We start from the raw sequence: 16744 nt of genomic DNA on the forward strand, positions 1-16744 counted from the left end.
ACAATTTCGAAGTAAAGTTCTTGCTCATACAATTTATAAAATTGCTATTTTGTTCTTTTCAATGGTTGCTTCTTCAAATGCTTAGGTGTCTTCTTTAATATGATTCACAAATTACAGTTGTCGTGCATAGCATTTGTCTAAAATCTAAAATCCACATCACATGCCACATATGTAAACAACCTCAAGATATGGAAATATATAATTTGAAAAGTCAAATGTCGATTTAATTCACATAATCATTTAATTCCTTGTTCATTTCCAGATGGCAAACTATACATATCAACAATTAGTCAAGAAGAAGTTGGAATTACAATTGTTATTACATAACACCAAATTGTTTAAATACACTAGATAATACAAGGTCGACCACATAGCAATACCATAAACAAATCAAAGTATAAATGCTAGAAATGAATCAGGGGGACATGACATCTTTTGTCAAAACTATGTAAATCTTGCACATCAAACATGATTATAACATCTGTACATTGTGTGTGTGTGTGTATAACATAAAATAACCATATAAAAATAACAAGCCATCAAACCTTAGTGTCCATCTACATGTAATCTTATCTTCGAGCCATCGAAACAATGTCCATCCACTATCATGAGACAAAAGAGTGGTCCAAGCTCTTTTACTGCCCAACCATTGAGTGGTTACCTCCCTCAGGTTCTTCAGTTAAGAAGAACTACCCGACCCTGGCACGAGAAGGCAAGCAACTTGGCACAATTGAATCAGAAAGATTTGGTGTAGCCTTTGTGCATAATCTACTTATACATATGTCTAGTAGAAACATACACAAGGATGTGGAAGAGGAAAAATATAAAATAACCAATTGTATGGATAAATATTTTACCGAGCTTGGCCAAGCATCATGAACCAATATAATGTAAAAGATTGGCAAGTAATTTCTAATTAATCTCAAAATATATTTTCCTCAATTACCCTCCTCTTTAAAACCCACATTCAACACCCTTCTAAAATAATACGATCTTTTAAGAAAAATAAGATATGAAGACCAAAACATCACTACTTCCGCATTTCCTACAATTGAGAGTTAAGATTTTATACAAAGATAATTTAACACTATCTTCACAATTTCTACCTCATTAATATTTCAATTTGACTGTAAGATGATATCTCGTATCTTAGATATCACTAAAAATCTAATTGATCTAACAATTTAAAAAAAAACCAAAAATTCTATTATTTTAAGTTGTTATTGCGTTATTAATAAAATGGAGCCGACATATATAATGCTTCAAAAAAAAAAAAATGACTGTCATAAACCCAATAAACTGCTAGTCATATTACGTATATGGTTTTATTTATACATTCTTACTGGAAAAAATGGATACAAAATATCAGCATAGATCACTGTGTATGAAAAATAGACATACATATTTCCTAACCTATTGGAGATTTTTTTTTAAAAAATTCTCACATAAACCTTTCTATATGCATATAAAAAAACAAGTATATAGAAGAATAATGCTCTCTAAATTACAGTCCACTTTTTCTTTTCAGCGTATCCTTCAAAAATGAACTGGAATCCTCTAAAAACTAATATTTTATCAGCAAGTTTGAGTTTTATTAATAAACTAAGATTGTTTGCCCAGCCACACTAAGATTGGTTAAATTGTAGAGTTTCAAATTTATTAAAGACTGGAAGTTCATCTACACTAGCTTTCCAAGCCTATAAAATCACTGCCCAATGCCTTCTATTGACAAGGAGGAACCTATGTTTCCAAACTATCGGCCCATACAATTGTTCAAACTATCAGTCTACTCAAATAACCCAAACAGATAATAGTTTTAAACTATTCTTATCAATAGCCAAAACGTATTTTGATTTATAATCAAATACAGGCCAACATTTCTCTAAATTAACAATGTAAATAAACCAAACATCTTCCATCATGTTCACAAACAACATGTAAAATCCAATTCTGTAGATCTCAAACATTCTCTATTAAAACTTTCATTGCAAATCAACCAACAACAATTTCAAATATAGCAAGCCATTTAAAGAAAATAAGATTAAAGAACCTGGTTTGGTTTTTGGGGAAACATGTAGGTCTAGAGCTTCTATATAGGAGTTGGCTTCACCTCCCAGCCACTACCTTCCTTCCAACAGCTTCTTCCTAGTCGCTGCCTCTTTTCCAATAGCACCACTTCTCTTTCTCTCTTCTAATGCTAACCTTCCTCTTCAAAAAGCTACGAGAATATTAGTGAAATCCTCTTCCAAAGAAGAACATCTTTCTCCTATGTAGCTTCCCTCTATGCTCTTTTTTCTTTTTTTCACACCCAAAAAATATGCCTTCCTTTCATCGAATCCTCCCCACTTAAATTGCTCTTCCGAAAACTATCGTTCCTTTTCTTATGTAATTTCCATTATGATCGTTAAATTAAAAATTGTTATCAATAAATTAATTTCCACTCATTTGGATCTACGGCTACCACTTGGCCTAAGAACTTTAAATAAACTTTTAGTTCTATTAAAGCTTCCACATCTAATTCAAATCCACCATTTTCAAAATAGAAAACTATTAATTACCATTTAATTTTCTAACTAACTTTTACCATTTCAAATTCATGCTTGTAATTACTTAGGAAAAAAAATTTTAGAGTATAATACTTATTTTAAAATCTAAATTATAATATTTCTAAAAAAAAATATTTAATCATTCATTTGTTTACAATACACAATCATAAACTAAAAGTTAATCCATCTAGATAAATTTAAAATTCAAAGCAAATGATTTATATTTAAATAAAAATAACTATGTGTGTGTGTGTGTGTGTGCGACTACACCATTCAAATTCCGAGCCAACCCTGCCAAGGAGCTAAACTCCTCTACCTCAACCACTCTTCCGCCTTCAATACCTACACACTCACAAACTCGACATCATCCATTGAGTTAGTAATGTCATCGTCATGATAAACAAATAACGTCTAAGTACATGTGTATTTTTAAACATTCAAAATACATCATCAGATATAAATATGTAAATGATACCATAATTTTAACCATTATGTCACAAACTATAAAGTCAAACATAAAGCAACATCACGATATCGACATATGTAAAAAATTTCCATCTAATATCATCAACTAATAAGGTCTAAAAGAAAAATATAAAGGTATTTGACTCAAGTCAAGTCATACATAGTCTTAGTCAAAAAGTCAATCAACATAATAAGTCTGATTAAAAAGCATGTCGAACTTTGAGTCGTGACATCCCTCCCCACTAGGAAGAGACATCAACCCAATGTCTGTCAATATCCAATGTTCAACATAACATAAAGTAAATATCATAATAATAAAAAGCACTAATCTAAGTAAAAATATGTGGAAAGGACTGATGCATATCATCAACATCCTCCCATGTAGCATTGTCAATAGAGAACTGGTCCCATAGGACCTTAAACTACAAGATATCTTTGTCATGCACTCAGATAGTGTACTCATCCATGAGGTGAGTAGGTAACACATGCACCATGCCTAGATCCTAAACTTGCAAGGCATGCCAATCAAGAATATGAGACACATTAGTATGATATGGCTTCAACAATGAAACATGAAAAACATTATGGATATGGGCCAGAGCTAGTGGTAGAGCAAGTCAATAAGCCACAAGATTTATGACCTCCAAAACATCAAAAGGTCCAACAAATCTCGGTGCAAGCTTAGAAGACTTGCTAAAAGAGATAGAACTGTTATGCATGTGCACACATAGGAAAACCTTGTCCCCAACCTGAAACTGTCTAAAAGTATGCTTCTTGTCTACATAGCTCTTCTGCCTATCTACAACTTCCTTTAGGGGAGCACGAATCATAACCATCTATTCTTCCATCTCCTTGAGCATCTTAGGACCAATCACAATTTGATCCTCCACTCTATCCCAATTGATAGCTATGTGACATTTACGCCCATAAAGTGCCTCAAAAGGAGCCATTCGTAGAGATGTGTGATAAGAATTATTATATGCGAACTCAACCAAAGGTAGGTATTCTTCCCACTTATATTGATGATCCATGCAATACATACAAAGTAAATCTTCTACAACTTGATTCACCCTCTCTATCTAACCATCAGTCTGTGGATGATAAGCAGTGCTAAAATTTAACTGAGCCCCCAATGAAGCATTCAAGGTCATCCAAAACCTTGATGTCATTCTTGTGTCCCTATCAAAGATGATAGTCTTAGGTACACCATGTAGCTTGAATACCTCTTGTACAAACTTCTTGGCCAATGCTAATGATCCATCCTTTAAACTCCATAGTATAAAATGTGCAACCTTGACTTATCGCCATAACTAATATAACATCATGCCTCCACCCATTCATAGGTAAACCCTATATAAAATCCATAGAAATCACTTTCCATTTGTACTATGGTATGTCATGAGGATACAACAATCCTGCCAGATGAATATGCTCAGTCTTAACTCACTGACATTCTAAACACTGGGGAACAAAAGCAGTCACATCACACTTTAACCTTGGCCAAAAATAAAGTGGCCTCATATCTGAAACCATCTTAGTCACTCCAAGGTGACTCAAATAAGGAGTACTATGCATTTCCACCATCACAATTTTCCTCAACCTTGCATTTTTGGAAATATACATACGACCCTAATATCTCAAAAGACCCTCTGTGTCAAAATTGTATCCGTCAAAATGATGATCAGATGGATTAGTGTGCAATGCGATTTTAACCATCTCATAATTCTCATCACCTACAAGGTTTCCAATAACATGCTCTTTTAGTCATGTTCTAGTAGTAGCTATAGCAAATATATGTCTTCTCCTACTGAGAGCATCAGCCATCTTGTTCTCTTTACCTTTAATGTACTCAATACCAAAATCATACTTGCTAAGGAATTTGAGTCAATGCCTCTATTTGTCATTCAAATTCGGTTGTATAAAGATGTATCTCAAACCCATGTGATCCATTTTCAGCACAAATGGTTTACCAATAAGGTAATGCCTCCACATCTACAATGCATGAACAATGGCGACCAACTCAAGATCATGAGATGCATAATTAACCTCATGTTGCTTTAGCTTATAGGACTCATAATCTACAACTCTACCTTCTTGCATCAATACTCCACCTAAACCATCACCTGAAGCATCAATTATCATGGTGAAATGCCTGTTGGGATCAGGAATCACAAGAATAGGAGTAGAAGTGAGCTTCTATTTCAATAACTAAAAAACTCTATCACACTAATCAGTCCACACATATCTCTTCCCTTTCCATTGTAGCAAGGTAATAGGTGCTGCAATTTTCAAAAATCCCTCTACAAATTTATCATAATAGCCTACCAAACCCATGAAGCTCCAAATTTCACTCACATTTTGAGGAACCAACCATTCAAAAATAACCCTAATCTTGGAAGGATCTACTAAAACTCCATTAGCAATGATGATGTGTCCAAGGTAGTGAATTTGTTTCTCATAAAAAGTGCACTTGGTAAGTTGCTTTGCATACAGCTTCCTATCACGAAGGCGCTGCAAGACAATATGCAAGTGTTCCTCATGCTCCTCCATAGTTTTTTAATAAATTAGAATGTCATCAATGAAGATTTAAACAAACTTATCCAAACAATCTCAAAACACACTATTCATAAGATTCATGAATGCTACAGATGCATTTGTAAGACCAAAAGGCAAAACTAAAAACTCATAGTACCCATACCGTGTTTTGAAAGCTGTCTTGGCTATGTCTTCATCCTTAATCTATAGTTGATGATACCTAGATCGTAGATCTATCTTTGAAAATACCTTAGCTCCCTTCATCTGATCAAAAAGTTCATCTATCCATGGAAGTGGATATCTGTTCTTTATGGTAACCTTGTTTAACATCCTGTAATCAATGTATAGGCGCAAGGTTCCATCCTTTTTCTTTACAAAAATCATCGGTGCTCCCCATGGTGACATGCTTGGATGAATAAACCCTTTGTCCAACAACTCTTGCAACTGCACCTTGAGTTTGTACATCTTGGTGGTGGTCATCCTATAAGACATCTTGGATTGTGGCTCAGCTCTTGGCTTAATATCAATGGAGAAATCAAACTCTCTCTTAGGTGGTAACTCAGGTAAATCTTCAAGAAAGACATCTTGAAACTCTTGCAATATTGGGTAATCATCTGTGGAAGGTATAGGATCTTCAAGATCTTTCACATGTGCAATAAAAAGCTAACAACCCTTCCTCTTAGCCTTTTTCAACTACATAACTAAAATATGCCTAAGCACTGTTGGCCTCTTAATCCCATTCACTACTACTGGATTTCTAAAGTCATCCAAGTATTCAACTAGCTTATCCTCACAATTTACTATAGCCTTATGCTCAGTAAGCTAATTTATGCCAAGTATGACATTGTATGACCCAAGTGGAGCTACATATAAATTTACTTGCATGTAAAAAGTTGGAAGTTCTAACTCACTGTAGGATAGACATTGCTCTACTTGATGCTCTGTCCAATTTCCATACTCAACTATCTAGGGTTTATCCAAATAACTAGCTTTAATTAGAAGTTTAGCTACTACACTAGGATCTATAAAAGACTCTATAACACCAATATCAATCAAAATGGAAACTTTGCAACCATAAAGCTTACTAGTCAATTGCAAAGGAGTTTCCTGAAACTCTACTTGCCTATGATCCACAGCTACATGAATTTGGTGTTGAACCTTTGGTCCATTTCTAGGTCTGCATAGTGTTCACCCCCACATACAAAACAAACATCATGAGGTCTTGATTGAGTTGTCGATCTATCATTCATGTTCTAGTTCCTATTTTAGTTACCATTGTTATTCTTGTTGTTGTTGCCTCCTCTACCCTTGTTCTATCCTTGGAAATTCCTGTTATTGTCCTTTTGCAATTCTTCTTGTCCCTTCCCTTTTATGTGATTCATCTACTTTCAACCACCCTGCTGCTTATTATTATCCTAAAATTTTCTCTTGAAAGATGAATTATTGTAGGCTTTTACTAGAGCTGAATCTTTCAATCATCATTCCTGTTTCAATGCCTTTCTCAGTGCATAGTCCATAGACTCTGGCTCATGCATCTTCACCTCATTATAGATTTCTAGGCACAACCCCATGACAAACTTGTGAGTCCTAAACAAGTCATCATTATGGTATTAAGGAATGTATTTAACTAGATGGCATAATCATTCATGATACTGTGTGACTGACATGACTCCTTAAATCAGCTTATAGAACTCTGATGCCTTCTTGTCATAAAACAACTTAGGCAACCATCGCTTATGGAATTGTTGCAAGAATTCTTCCCATGATATCTCACCATGCTGTAAGTTCTTCTCAGCCATAACATTTTCCCACCATGTTGTCGCTTCACCAACCAACTAAAAGGTAGCCCATAGTGCTCTAGACCTCTAGGTGAAATTGCGAACACAAAAATAATTTTCCATGGTGGCTATCCAAGCTTCTGCCTCTTCACCTATAGTATTACCATTAAAGGTAGGAGGTGTGACCTTTTTGAGGTCCTTGCTGAGATCTTCTATGATTTGGACCCTATCATGAACTAGTCTAGCCATCCTATGGTCAGCTTCTTCCTTCTTTTGTTCTTCAATCCTTTGATCTTCCTCCTATTTCGTCTAAACCTCAAGCAATTGGTCCTCCTCTCTTTTCTTCTGTGCTTCTTCCTTCTAATTCAAAGTTTCTCTATGCTCATCCTCCTTAGCCTGTCGTCTTCTTATGGCATTTTCCATGGCATCCATGCGTTGTCCCTTATGAGTGAGGAGTGCCAAAATTTGGTCAAGCCTTTGGTTTCCAAGATCATCCTAAGGACCATTGTTGTCTCCACCCCTATTTCCTCTACAATAATACATGATGATAGGTCACTCCTATACCAAGAGTAAACTACGCAATATTAGCATCAGTAAGACCTTAGGTCCTAGTGTTTAACACAGCTTTGATACCACATGTAAAATTTGAAATCCATATCACATGCCACATATGCAAACAACCTCAAGGTATGGAAATATATAATTTGAAAAGTCAAATTTTGATTTAATTCACATAATCATTTAATTCCTTGTCCATTTCCAAATGAAAAACTATACATATCGACAATTAGTCAAGAAGAAGTTGGAATCACAATCATTTTTTCATAACACCAAATTCTCTAAATACACTAGATAATACAAGGTCGACCACATATCAATACCATAAACAAATCAAAGTATAAATGTTGGAAATGAATTAGGTGGACATGATTTTTTTGTCAAAACTATGTAAATCCTATATGTCAAACATGATTATAACATCAGTACATTGTATGATATAAAACACACACACACACACACACACACACACACACACACACACACACACACACACACACACATAATCATATAAAAATAATGTGCCATCAAACCTTAGTGTCCATCTGCATGTAATCTTTGAGCCATTGGAACAATGCCCATCTGTTATCATGAGACGGAAGAGTGGTCCAGGTGCTTTTATCGCCCAACCATGGAGTGATTAGCTCCCAAAGGTTCTCTGATTAAGAAGAACTACCCAAACCTAGCATGAGAAGGCTAGCAACTCGACACAATTGGATCATAAAGATCTGGTGTAGCCTTTATGCCTAATCTACTTACACATATGTCTAGTAGAAACATACACAAGGATGTGGAAGAAATAAAATATTAAATAACCAATGCATCTCAATCACATGCATAAATATTTTAGTGAGCTTGGCCAAGCATCATGAACCAATATAATGTAAAATACTGGCAGGTAATTTCTAATTAATCTCAAAACATATTTTCCTCAATTACCCTCCTCTTTAAAACTCACATTCAACACCCTTCTAAAACAATGCGATCTTTTAAGAAAAATAAGATATGAAGACCAAAACATCACTACTTCCGCATTTCCTACAATTAAGAGTTTAGATTTTATACAAAGATAATTTAACACTATCATCACAATTTCTACCTCATTAATATTTCAATTTGACTATAAGATGATATTTTGTATCTTAGATATCACTAAAAATCTAATTGATTTAACAATTAAAAAATAAATAAATAATTCTCTTATTTTAAGTTGCTATTGAGTTATTAATAAAATGGAGCTGACATATATAATGGTTCACAAAAAAAAAATTAAATGATTTTCATAAACCCAGTAAGCTGCTAGTCATATTACAAATATGGTTTTACCTATACATTCTTACTCGAACAAATGGATACAAACTATCAGTATAGATCACTGTGTATGAAAAATAGAAAATCATGTTTCCTAACCTATTGGACATTTGAAAAAAATAATTTCTCTTACATAAACCTTTCTATATGCATATAAACAAACAAGTATATAGAAGAATAATGCTCTTTGAATTACAGTCCACTTTTTCTTTTCAGCGTATCCTTCAAACAATGAACTAGAATCCTCTGAAAACTAATATTTTATCAGCAAGTTTGAGTTTTATTAATAAAATATTTTATCAGTAAGTTTGAGTTTTATTAATAAAATAAGATTGTGTACCCAGCCTGCAGCAAAAATGATTATAAAGAAGGTAGCAACTTCCCACCAAGTGAAGTTTTTTTTTTTAATATATTAAAGATTGGTTAAATTGTAGTTTTAAATTTATTAAAGACTGGAAGTTCATCTACGCTAGCTTTGCAAGCCTACAAAATCGCTGCCAAATGCCTTCTATTGACAAGGAGAAATCTATGTTTCCAAACTATCAGCCCATACAATTGTTCAAACTATTAGTTTACTCAAGTAACCCAAACAAATAATAGTTTTAAACTATTCTTATCAGTAGCCAAAACGTATTTTGATTTATATGCAAATATAGCCCAACATTTCTCTAAATTAACAATGTATATAAACCAAACGTCTTCCATCATGCTCACAAACAACATGTAAAATCCAATATCATAGATCTCAAACATTCTCTATTGAAACTTTCATTACAAATCAACCCATAACAATTTCAAATACGGCAAACCATTTAAAGAAAATAAGATGAAAGAACCTAGTTTGGTTTTTGGGGAAACACGTAGGTCTAGAGCTTCTACACAAGAGTTGGCTTCACCGCCCAACCACTACCTTCCTTTCAACAACTTCTTCCCAACCACTACCTCTTTTCCAATAGCACCACTTCACTTTCTCTCTTCAAATGCTAACCTTCCTCTTCAAAAAGCCACTATAATATCAATGAAATCCTCTTCCAAAGAAGAACGCATTTCTCTTGTGTAGCTTCCCTCTATGCTCTTTTTCCTTTTTTTCACGCCCAAAAAATGTGCCTTCCTTTCATCGAATCCTCCCCACTTAAATCGCTCTTCCCAAAACTGTCATTCCTTTTCTTATGCAATTTCCATTATGATCATTAAATTTAAAATTGTTAGCAATAAATTAATTTCCACTCATTTGGGTCTACGGCTACCACTTGGCCCAAGAACTTTAAATAAACTTTTATTTCTATTAAAGCTTCCACATCTAATTCAAATCCACCATTTTCAAAATAGAAAAACTATTAATTACCATTTAATTTTCTAACCAACTTTTACCATTTCAAATTCATGCTTGTAATTACTTAGGAAAAATAAGTTTAGAGTATATACTTATTTTAAAATCTAAATTATAATATTTCTAAAAAAATAATATTTAATCATTCATTTGTTTACACCACAGAATCATAAACTAAAAATTAATCCATCTAGATAAATTTAAAATTCAAAGCAAATGATTTATATTTAAATAAAAACAACTGTGTGTGTGTGTTTGTGTGTGTGTGTGACTACACCATTCAAATTTTGGGCCAACCCTTCCAAGGAGCTAAACTCCTCTACCTCAACCACTCTTCTGCCTTCAATACTGCACACTCACAAATTCAACATCATCCATTGAGTTAGTAATGTTATCATCATGATGAAAAAATAACGTCTAAGTACATATGTATTTTTAAACATTCAAAATACATCATTATATATAAATATGTAAATGATACCATAATTTTAACCATAATGTCACAAACCATAAAATTGAACATAAAGCAACATCACGATATCGACATATGTAAAAAATTTCCATCTAATATCATCAACTAATAAGGTCTAAAAAAAAAATATAAAGGTATTCAAATCAAGTCGAGTCATACCAAGGGTAGGAACTATGGTGCAAGTGCACCTTTTCCTATAGAAAATCTAGAGCGTGTTCCATATAAAAGTGCATTTCATTATCAAAGGAAATGAAGCATTAACGAATCATTAACATTGAATGACATGCATTAATATTGCCACCAAGTAAACAATCAACGTTTGAGTGTACTATGTCAGGTCATGTACTTATGCCTGCGTGAGTACATATAGACTGATCACTATTAATAATAGCAAAAAATCATTTTTGACATGGATTATAATAAATCCCAAGCATAAGGATGGGTCCCAGATGGAAGGTCTCATGCAAACAAACTATTGAAATCTGAACGAGGCATTGATTATAGATGAAATTCATATCAATAATATTGGTTTTTTAAAAAAATTTATAAGAAACAAGATCACCAAAGCCACTGAAATCTGTACATATATTCATGAGACGATTCTACCACCTTATGAAAGCACATAATTAGATAAGACACCCTGGCAACGGCTACCCAAGTAGGAGGATCGACTGCCTGGGTATGCCCATGGATACCCATTCTCCATCCATTCCACTGTACCATACTCTACAGTCCTGACTCATATTGTCGTTCATGCAGTCAGTTTGAAATGACAACTATAGTGAAATAATTCATGCTTCAATAAATTGTCAGAGGCATCACTGAAACAGTCATCATCTACTTTACAGATATGGATCACAGAAATATCACATGACTATGTAAAGCAGCCACATCAGAAACCAAACCAATAGATAGAGTATGTATTTATCAATGAAATTCTTAAACAAAAATTGTAATTAAATTAAACCATTTTTCATTTTCAGGAATACCATGATTGCTATTGATAAAGCTTAATTTCATTATAAGATAATTACAAAATCAATAGACATGTCATTAGAAACTTTATTAACATGACAAAATTATCCATAAAGCCTTGACTTGTTTATCCGTCCCTAATAATACTTAAGAAAAATGTTCAGGTCTGTTAGACAACATGCTTAGAGTATTATTAGGGATGGATAAACAAGTCAAGACTTTATGGATAATTTTGTCATGTTAATAAAGTTTCTAATGACATGTTTATTGATTTTGTAATTATCTTATAATGAAATTAAGCTTTATCAATAGCAATCATGGTATTACTGAGAATGAAAAATGGTTTAATTTAATTACAATTTTTCTTTAAGAATTTCATTGATAAATACATACTCTATCTATTGGTTTGGTTTCTGCTGTGGCTGCTTTACATAGTCATGTGATATTTTCGTGATCCGTATCTGTAAAGTAGATGATGACTGTTTCAGTGATGCCTCTGACAATTTATTGAAGCATGAATTATTTCACTACGGTTGTCATTTCAAACTGACTGCACAAACGAAAATATGAGTCAGGACTGTAGAGTACAATACAGTGGAATGGATGGAGAATTGGTATCCATGGGCATACCCAGGCAGTCGATCCTCCTGCCTGGGTAGCCGTTGCCAGATACCCTCACTTGAAGCAGGAGAAGACAGGTCACTCATACTTCATGGTGATTAGATGGAGGAAAAATGACCATAATATGAATGCTATATGAAATTAAAATGACATGGAATCAGAAGCAATACAAAAATATATTGTAAGTTTTGAGGACACAATCATCAACCGAGACCTGCCAAGGTGGCATTCAGGACAGGGTTGTCCATGGATTACCTTTGATTATTAAATATAATTGATACATGCATCATACTTTGTCCACCGATCTTTCCAATATATTAGGTCACTATGTTGGAAAGGTATTAAGGTATATATGAAATTTATAATATAGTTAGAAAACCATGATGTGTATATTGATATAATAGAGATATAAATAACATTAGAAATTATATATATGGATGTACACATGTAGAATATTATGAATTTTTTAAAATAAGATAAGTTATATAAACAATTTTGATATTTTATGAGATTGGGTGAAAGAAATTCAGTGTTAGAATTACCATATCAATGATGGCGAGAACAATCAAGGATGTTGATATGCATATAACTACTTATTTTCCTTGAGTATTACAATTATCTATTTATTGTAGTCTTTCTCTTATTTTAGTTTGCACTATAAGAGCTACATGCCTTGATCTTTTCCTTTGAGAGTGTTATTGTAGGAAAAAGAGGGAGATTAAGAGGGAGACTGGCATTTCATTAGAGGCAACCTTGAAAGAGAGAGCAAGATAGAGGATATGATTTAGTCAACCTTCGGTGATCTCAATCATATTGATTAAGAAGGAGTAAACAATGTTGAGATGGATTCTCTAGTGTTGATAGAATAATTTTAGTGATAAGGAAGGAAGTATGAAATGGGAATGTAAATTTACTGTCAAAATATGATATTCATATTAACTACCACCTTAAACAAATCAAGAGCAGAACTTTATTTCAATTAATGCAAAATGTGTCAGGCACTGTGGGCCCACCTTTTGAGAGAAAACTTACTAAGGAGAGGGGTCATCATAGTGGTAGATGAGATAGGAAATATGCGATTCAGTTGAGCAATGTTTTGTCAATATGGTGCATACATATAATTGAGATCCCAAATAGATTACAAGCTTACTCCTAAAGCAAATGAGTAGAAGTTTTCCAACTCCATAAAATAAAATGAGTGGAAATTATACATTATAGAGGGAATAATAATGTTCAATGTTTCCACTATCTAACTAGCTCATCAAGGTCTTCAAATAATTTTGGATAGCAAGGGTAACACAAATCAGATTGGATAAGTTGATCAAGCATTATCTAAAATCATCTGGAATAAACAACCCAAAAATTGAAGAGTGTCTCGATTAGGAAGAAATCATTGGGCCACACATAACATGAGAGCATGGATATGGATTGATTTGAATCTAATAATTGGATCAACTCTTTACTTGCAGAAGGGGTAGATCATAGATTTGGGACAATTAACATGAGAGATGATGCCAAAGGAATCCATATTTGTTTTGATGCAAAATTATTCAATAATATACATTGTGGGGGGAATAATAGTCAATGCTCCATTCCCACTTGAACCTTATTTAGAGGGGATATGTTCCGTTCTCAAATAATCTAAAAAGACATTTTTTGAATCTTCATGTGTAGATAAGTATTCTTATCTTTATCTACTTATTGTATTCTCTCTCTTATTTGTAATCCTACACATACTATAAGAGTTATTTTTTTTTCTGATATTTTCCTTTGTAGCTGAAGTTGATCTTATAGGAAAAGAAGAATGACACTTGGGTAGCTTATGAAAGCAACTTAAAAGAAGTTGTGATCAGGATGGATAAAGTGAAGCTCTTGAAGAAAATATCCTTGATGATTGAGATTATGAGATGCTTCTACATTAAGAGGGAGTATGACACTTCTAAAGCAACACATGAGCTTAGAATATTGATACTCAGAGGGAGTCTAGAAATGCATGTGTGTGACTGGATGATGTTGATGGGCCTTATGCTATGTATATCATGAGGGAGTGATGAGTTATCACTAGGAAATCAAAAAACTAATATCAAATTTAGAGTGAGTTTGAGAAGAATCCTTTGGGGAAGAGAGCCTCTAAGGGAGTAACTACTAGACCTGACTTCCTAGGATTATTGGTATGAGGGAAATGTTTTGAGGTGCAATCCTTTGTAAATGATGTCTTCTCTATAAGGAGAAGTTCTAAGTGAAATTTATTGTATTTTTTTCTTTTCTATGAGGGAGAATTAAGGTGAAAGCCTTTGTACCTGTTACAAGCTAGAGTTGTCATTGCACCAAAAAATTGACCTATCAATGATCGATACAACCACTAGACTCATAGAACATAGGAAGTGGTTAAGCCATGTCATGAATCCTAAAGGGGAATTTTGGTGGTTAGTCCAACAATCCTCCCCTCAATGTTACCCAAGGAGATTCAAACCAAACTTGCATTTCTAGTCCCTTTCCCTTGTTGCATTTATAGTCCCAAACTGAGATACCTAATTCTAGTCCCTTTCCTTTCCTTCAAAATCCCCATCCCACCCTACCCATTAGAATAGTAGTGCATGCCTCCCTCCCCCTACTATTCTAAATGGGCTAGACCTATTATTCTATGGCCCAAGACCATTCACATTCATTTGGTGCAACCTAATATGGTGGAACGACAGAGTGTCAAACCTGTGACCAAGCTCTGATACCACTTGTTAGAAGCTAGAGTTGTTGTTGCACCAAAAGATCGACCTGCCAATGCTTGATACAACCACATAAATTATAGAATATAGGAGGTGGTTAAGCCATGTCACAAATCCCAAAGGGGAACGCTGGTGGTTAGTCCAATAGTACCGCACTAGTACATTTGACCCTATTTTGTGACCAATATTGGTCAAAATTTTGACTGAGGTTGGTCAAAATTTTGACCAACCAATTGGTCAAAGTTTTTCTCATCAAAATTTTGACCATCTTGCTGGTTAGTCAAAATTTTGACCAATCCATTGGTTAAAAAATTTCTAGAGCCCTGGTGCAATTTCTACCAGGTTTTGGTCAAAATTTCAACCAATGCTTGGTCGAAAACTACCAGGCATTGGTTGAAATTTTGACCAATGCTTGGTAGAAAAATTTTGGGCATTGGTCGACATTTTGACCAATGCTTGGTCAAAAACTTCTTGGAATTGGTTGAAAGTTTGAGTCGAAAACTTCCAGGCATTGGTCAAAATTTTGACCAATTCTTGGTAGAAAACTACCAATCATTGGTCAAAATTTCAATCAATGGTTGGTCAAATTTTTTTTGAGGCATTCTATAAAACAGTTCACATACCTTGCCGATGATTTGACATCTTGCATGCATCCTACACTCTCTCATCCTGATGATGGATTACAGAGAGTGATCTAAAACGATGATGCTAAAAAAAACACATAATCAAATCCAAAATAAACTTGCATTACAAATAGATTGTGGAAATCTGATATTGTTAATTTTGCATGCATGTCTACCAAACAATCACAACTTAAACATATATATGTTTAAGTTGTGATTGTTTGGTAGACATGCATGCAAAATTAACAATATCAGATTTCCACGATCCATTTGTAATGCATTTATATATGTTTAAGTTTTGATTGTCCTAGTAGACATGCAAGCAAAATTAACAATATTAGATTTCCACAATCCATTTCTAATGCAAGTCCGTTTTGGATTTGATTGTGTGTGTTTTTTAGCATCATCATTTTATCTCACTCTCTGTAATACATCATCAGGATGAGAGTGTGCAGGTTGCATGCAAAAGGTTAAATCATAGGCAAGGCATGTGAACTATTTTATAGAATGCCTCAAAGAAGCTAAGAATATTAAAATACTTACAAGGATGTGAGGCACTTCATATTTGTTGATCCTACAATATGGTTTAAGAACTCCTCCTCATGGATTAACTTGCACCATAGACTGACAATCTTCATCTTTTTTATGGGCTCCTATCCTCTATGTGAGTGCTGATGTAGAAGTCAAAGTAGAAAATATAAGTAAAATCATGTTGAATAAGGTTTCTAATCTCAACTTGGTCAACATTATTTATTTAAGGGCTATGGACTGGGAAATTCTTCAATGTCTAACAATTAGGGGTAGCAT

Source organism: Cupressus sempervirens, chromosome 4 (genome assembly GCF_028749045.1).
Source record: "Cupressus sempervirens isolate cs-2001-9-10 chromosome 4, ASM2874904v1, whole genome shotgun sequence".
Classification (NCBI taxonomy): Eukaryota; Viridiplantae; Streptophyta; class Pinopsida; order Cupressales; family Cupressaceae; genus Cupressus; species Cupressus sempervirens.